At 44.6% G+C, this 6,895-nt stretch overlaps 1 protein-coding gene across 1 annotated transcript in view; it reads left to right on the top strand.

Annotated features, from left to right (window-relative positions):
- Positions 1-6,115: 6,115 nt before the first annotated feature.
- Spry1 (sprouty RTK signaling antagonist 1) overlaps positions 6,116-6,895 on the top strand; it is a 4,856-nt gene continuing 4,076 nt past the window's right edge. The window contains exon 1 of the mRNA XM_005370382.2: positions 6,116-6,346. The gene's annotated coding sequence lies outside the window, so the exon portion shown is untranslated. The remainder of the gene's footprint in view (positions 6,347-6,895) is intronic.

Raw genomic sequence — 6,895 nt, 5'->3', positions numbered from 1 at the left:
CCTTCCTGTGATCCCTGCATCCCAGCTCCCTTCCTGTGATCCCTGCGTCCCTGTTCCCTTCCTGTGATCCCTGCATCCCTGCTCCCTTCCTGTGATCCCTGCATCCCTGCTCCCTTCCTGTGATCCCTGCATCCCTGCTCCTCTCCTGTGATCCCTGCATCCCAGCTCCCTCCTGTTCTGGTAGAGCATGCTTACCTCAGGACACTACCATTACTTTAAAATCCTGTGTGTGTGTGTGTGTGTGTGTGTGTGTGTGTGTGTGTGTGCCATTACATGTTTATGTGTGTGTGACCAGAGGACAACTTGTGAGAGGTGGTTCTTTCCTTCTATTATTCTTTTGAGAGATCTTAATACTTTTGGTCCTGGGGATTGAACTCAGCTGATCAGACCTGGCAGCAAGTGCCTTTACGCACTGAACCCTCTCGCCATCCCATAGAAAGCATTTTGGAACCCTGCGTCTCGAAAGTGCCTTCATTTTGTTTAGAGTGACCAAACTAGAAAACTGGATCTTGTTAATTTTCTGTTGACATGTTCTCAAACTGTTTCTCAGCCTAAGAGCTTCTAACTCAGTATACTTGATGCTATTGAATCCATTAATAAAATCCAAACCCAGACTCAGAAGGAGATGGGCTTCCAATCCTGAAGTTATTCAGTCCATACAACATCTCACATAGAAATATTAGCTCTTTCAAGAAACTGTGATGTCAGCCCAATTAATACTTACAAGGAATCTCCGTTAGATTTCTCTTGTTGTGATAAAATACCATGACCAAAATCAACTCAGGGAGGAAAGGGTTTATCTCATCTTACAATTTGTAGTTCATCACCCAGGGAGGTCAATGTAGGAATTTAAGGCACCCAGAGGCAGGAGCTGATGCAGAGACCGTGGAGTAACACTGTTTACTGGCTTGCGCCCCATAGCTTGCTCAGCCTGCTTTCTTAAACAGTCCAGGACCACTTTTCTAGTGACCTGGGCCTGCCCCCATCAATCATGAGTGAAGAAAATGCCCTGCAGATTCTGTCAACAGGCAATCCGATGGAGGCATTTCCTCAATTGGGGTTTCCTCTTCCTAGGTAGGTCTAGGTTTGGGTCAAGTTGAAGCTTTGTATAATTAGGACACAGTTGGAAAGAGTGCATACATGTTCTGGGGAGTCCTCTTCTTGGTTCTGTTGGTTCTCACGTGTTAATTAAAAAGTTACATGCTACTTTACTCATGACTTTCTGGGGGTACGGTGTCTCACGTCTCACACGGATCCCTCAAAGAGCCATCTGTGTGTACAGATTGCATTTTGTAACTTCGCTGAGACTAACCCCCAAAGTAATATGCTGGTTTCTAAAAGAAAAAGAGCACAAAACACTTTCTTTCTTTCTTTCTTTCTTTCTTTCTTTCTTTCTTTCTTTCTTTCTTTCTTTCTTTATTTATTTATTTATTTATTTATTCATTTATTTTTTTCTCAAAACTGAAGTCCAAGCCCCTAGCTTTTTCTGTCATCCCTGATATTTGAAATGACTTATTTCTAACAATAGGTGGCGCTTCAAGGAGTCTTTGTTCATTCCAGGGCTCTTCCCACTGACCTTTGCTTTCAGTTTTCAAAACCAACACAAAAAATTCGTGATCCTAAAATACTCCAACAACTGATGGGCTGTACCTGTTACTAACTCTGATACTTGTGGAGGACCAAAATTATTGTAAAGGTCCACAACAAACTATGATGACAAGCAAAAGCAGCTTCAGGCTTTTCAAAAACATTTTTATTTTCACTTTTAAAGTTCCTCAATTTATTTTTAAAATATTTATTTGCTTTTTTTAACTCTTAATAATAGAAGAGTTTAACATTTTATAGTAAGGATTTAAATATTTCTATTTTTTTATGTTTGTTTTCAAGATAGGGTTTCTCTGTGCAGCTTTGACTAGCCTGGAACTTGCTTTGTAGACCAGGCTGGTCTCGAACTCACAAAGATCCACCTGTCTCTGTCTCGCGAGTACTAGCATTAAAGGCGTGTGCCACCACTGCCTGGCTAAATTTTAAATCATATGTTTATGTGTATTTTTCTATGTGGGTTTGTGTAGGTGCAGGTGCCCAGAGAGGCCAAAGGCTTCAGATCCCCTGAAGTTGGAGCTATACGTGGTTGTGAACCACCTAACATGGGTGCTGGGAATCAAACCTGGGTCCTCTGGAAGAAGAGTAAGCACTCATAACCACTGGACTGTTTTCTCAGCTCTTGTGAGGATTTTTAACGTTTACAATGTTCATTGTCTTAACTGAAAATAAAAGTTAAATCACTAAAGCCTCCGGATAAATGTTAAAGTTACATGTCTTAACCTGAACTTAATGGACAACTGTTACAAAACCTCAGTCAAGATACACATGTGCATATGTGAACACACACATACATGTTTAAATGTGAATATGGTAAAGCAATTGGTCAAACCTAAAACGAAAATAAAACCTGACTGACCTGAAAAACAGTTATAAGGCAAACTAAGCTTATTATTTAGGGACAAAACTCAAGGAATGAGGGCCCTCTTATTTCTTCTTTATAAAGTATGTTGATACAACACCAGCCAATTATTGATACAGATTTTTCCCAGCTCACAAGCTCTTGTATGTGTTTGACTCCATCCGGAGCATCAGGACATTAGAACAGAGTTTCTGTTAGCTTCAGGAGGAACCAAATCTCACTTAGCTCTGTGAGGCAGAGCTGGGACTTCTAGTGGCTGGGTCCTGCATCCAGCTTACTTCAGGGCAGTGTTCTTCCGACCTGCCTGCCTGTGAGACTGGACAGAGGGCACATGGGTAAACAGGACACACTAGAGATGTGGGACCTCGGAGCAGGAGGACACAGTCAAAACTCAGACCTTTGTATGTGCTTGTATGTGATCACTCACCATAGAGCATCTGAGATTTTTGTTGTTGTTGATGGGATTGCTTTAAATGCCCTGGCAATTATGAAGTAAGGAAGCTAAGTATACATTATTAATGTTCTTGTGACTTTTGCCTATAGTGACCTACAATATGCGACTTTTTCCATAAATAAAGGACAAACTGTGGTTTCTGATTATTTCATTCCGTTAAGAAACAAACATTAAAATGTAGACAAGCCTAGGAGACATCTCAAGTCTTATTTGTTTTACTGAAAAGATAATTTGGTTTTCTGTTATTCCATCTTGAAGGGGGCAGAGCTCCAAGGGTCTTACGCCCATCTGTACCGACAAAGGTGGGGGGAAGCGCTCAGATTAGGAATTGCTGTTGCCCAGAACTGAAGAAACAAGTTCATTACTTTAAGGGACCTTCCGCTCCTCGTTCCAAGTCAGAAGAGCAGAAGAAATGACTCCTTGTGCTTTCTCTGGAAAATGAAAAGGGAGCCAGGGCCAGGAAGCAGGATTTAGCATGCTGTGGGCTAGGTTAAAAGGTGCCTGTTTTGTATTGAGGCAGAGCCGCTTCCTCGTGTGGACATACGGCTCTCGCGAGTGGACAGCCGTGTTGTTGTGATTCACCTGCACCTAGGAAGGGAGGCTCTGGCTCAGAACAACCACATCACTGGAGACCAGCAGTACACTGTGGGGCTGAGTGAGAGTCCAGAACATTCTGCGTCATCTACTCAATGCAAGACTTCATCTCTCCCATTGGCAGAATTAAAGACCTTGCAGAATATGCGAGGGTGGAACTAGGCTTCTGAAAACCGAGGGGAATGTTTATGGAAATCTCAGCGACTAGGTTAGTCTATTTGCATCTTCACAAAGGCTGGTCACGAAAAGAAACTGAAAATACATGCCCATCCTTTCAGTGCCTCTGAAGATGCTCAGGAATACAGCGATTATCGCCCTAAAAGGAAAGGAGAGAAAATGCCCATCACTGGCCCCTTATCGATGGATTTGGGTCTGCTAATGCGTCAGCTTCTGTGATGTTTTGGTTTCCAGTTTGTTTCTCAACAGGATGCGAGGCTATGGATGATAATATAGTTAATTCCACCGCTAATAACGTAACTTATGACTAAATCCTCGGAAATGTAGAAGGTATTGCTTGTTAGCCTGGAAGCACACACACAATGGCTCTGATGTTTTTATTTGGGCAAATAAATAAATCAACAAGTCTTTGAGCACTTTAATTCCTTTTAAGTCACCAGCACTTCTGAAGCATCTGCCAGATGAGTTTGCCACTTTATTCTCTTTCAACAAAAGAGAAGGCTAATTGGGTTTCCCATGAAACTGAAGAGCGAGTCGGGCCTCCCTTCCCACCCCACTCTCTTTAGACAGATCTTAGCTTGGGGAACTAGAAATCACTGCCATTTCCCCACTGACCCTTACATCCCCTCTTTTTCAAAAACATTTCCTACACCGACTGTTTACTGCTAGACTAAACTCACTGCAATGAAGTTTACTAAATAAAAAGGAAGGTCTGTTTCTAACTAAAAACTGATAATTTCTCTCAAATCTCATGACTGCAGGAAATAAAAAGATGAAGCATACTTCATTAAATGTCTTCCAGATTCACGGCAGCAAGTCTACCCTGATCCTAACTAGGACTGTGACATCTAAGAAAACATACAGGAGGCATAGAAGCAGAATCAATTTTGCACAATATATTCAACTTTGAAATAGAACATGACATATGATGATAATATTTTTGACAAAATTTCATGAATTATTGTTATATTAAAACAGGATATTTGTTTTAGCACATCTCTGACTGAAATACTCTGAAGTGCGTTTTAACAGGAATCTTTGAAATTAGATGTTTATAAGCGTTGTGTCATGAAAACTGTGCATTGCTCCCTGTCTGTGTTTTATCACTTTGGTGAACTGACCTCTGCCCCCGATTTGTGCAGACGACTGGGAAGAGCCAAGTCCAATACTCTGGGATGATGCTGTATGTCTGATTTGACCTTTCCAATCCAGTCACAAGAAACAGAGCCACTGCCATCAAAACTCATTGCTGTCCTGCATCTGTGGGAAACAGACAAGACACCAGGGCCCCACCAGCTTTACACTTGAAAACGCGACTTTAGCACAGTCCCTAGCGTGAAGGGTGAGCAGACAGTCTCTTGGCTTCCAGAATGTCCTGTCATGCTCTGGTGGACCTGCTGATTGTTGATGTTCTCGGCAGGGAAATATCCTGGATTTCTGGCACACAACTCTACACTCTACACACAATTGAATTCTAAAAGCTCGAAAGTGAAGTACGCAAACAAACAACAAAAAAACCGTTTTTAAAACCCGCTGCTTTAAAAAATTACTTGGAGCCCAAAATATCCAAACTCACATTGGCGGATAATTTAGACCCTGGAGTTCTGTTGTTTACCAAATACTATTCCTGATACAGTTGCCTGGGAAAATATTTCCTATTAGCAATTTTGGGGGTCTGAGGTTATTTTTAAAACCCTCTATGGAATTTTTAGTTCCGCATACTTCTCTGTATCCTGAGCTACATTGTTCTGATAATCGATGTCCTAAATCCCATAGTTTGTGAAGAAGCAAAAAGCATTCCCCACTTTCTAGAGTCCCCCACCCTGTGGCAGACATGCAATTAAAACTAAAACTTCTGATGAGTTACTCTTATTTTACCTGATTTTTAGTTGATTAAAAAAAAAGTTGGTGTTTTTGACAAAATTATCCAAACGTTACTAAACAGGAAGGACTTGGGGTTTTTTTTATTGTAATTTTTGGGATCGTATCACGAACAGAAACAGAGCCATCACTAAAATCCCACAGCAGGAAATCCCACCCTGTGGTGTGCCATTATATTACATTTGCAAAAGTGAATGTCCTTTCTGGAACTTTCATATTTCACATCCTCTGAACTTTGCTGTTTTCATTTTTCTGTATAAGCACACATTTTCCCTCTACCTGGGGCACAGTGGAGTGGTGTACAAGGCTTTTTTGTTTTGTTGTTGTTGTTTTTTAATGTTCTTCATAACTCTTTTCTAACTCATTTTTAAAGGGCGAATCCACTGGTTCCCTTAAATTGGAGGCTGACAGCTCACACACTAACAGGGGCCCTGGAACTTGTGTTCCTGCCTATAGTTGCGCTCGCAGGCAACTTTTTCAGAGTCCACATCCACCCTCGCTCAAATCCTGCTCCGGGTTTTCGCACAGCCCGCGTGATTGACACATGATATCACCGGAGGCGGGTCCCAGCGTGGAGGTGGAGGTGGCGGCGACGCTGAAATGCTGCGGAGCCCGCGCGCGAGTGCTCAGCACGCAGGAGTTTGCGGCCGACCCGCAGCCAGAGCTCTGCGGAGTAAGGAGCGGCTGCGGGAGGCGTGCATGTGCCGGGAAGGCCGGCCCCGGGCTCTGCGCTAGGCGAGAGCCTTGCCCTCCCGCCGAGGACCTGGCGAGGTCAGGTAAGAATGGTGCTTTTTATTTATTTATTTTTTTAATTATCAAGGAACTGGACGTTTTCGGAGCTGGCCGTAGCTTGGTGCCCGGCGCTCTGCGGTCGGCCCCGCAGCTGGAGAGCTGGCTCCTTTCGCTTTCCCGTAGCCGGGCAGCGAGTTCCGCGGGTGCGGACGCGGGCTGGCATCGCCGCGCACCCGCGTGTCTGTGCGCATTGTTGGCGACCGACCCGCCGGGCGCTCGTGCCAGACCTGACTTTGCCGTCCCGAGTGCGGGCTTGCCTCGAGCAGACGCGCGGCTCGGACGCACTTTGCGCTGCTGGGCATTCCGTGGGGGCAAAACGTGCACGGCCGCGTGTGTGTCCCGGGCTCGTGTCTGTCCATCACCGCGTGTAGGACAGCGTCCCGGGCTGGCAAGGGACTCACGTGTTTCTGTCTCTGCTCGTCTGCAGCCGGCGTGGCGACTGCGGGGACGCGGACCTGCGGGGACCCGAGCGCCCGGGACGACGCCGGGCCGCGCGCCTGACGACCGGGACGGGACGGTGCTGTGGAGCGGGG

Source organism: Microtus ochrogaster, unplaced genomic scaffold, assembly GCF_000317375.1.
Source record: "Microtus ochrogaster isolate Prairie Vole_2 unplaced genomic scaffold, MicOch1.0 UNK78, whole genome shotgun sequence".
Lineage (NCBI taxonomy): Eukaryota > Metazoa > Chordata > Mammalia > Rodentia > Cricetidae > Microtus > Microtus ochrogaster.
Note: the sequence above shows the minus strand (reverse complement) of the source record. Positions and strands in the feature narration are given on the sequence as shown.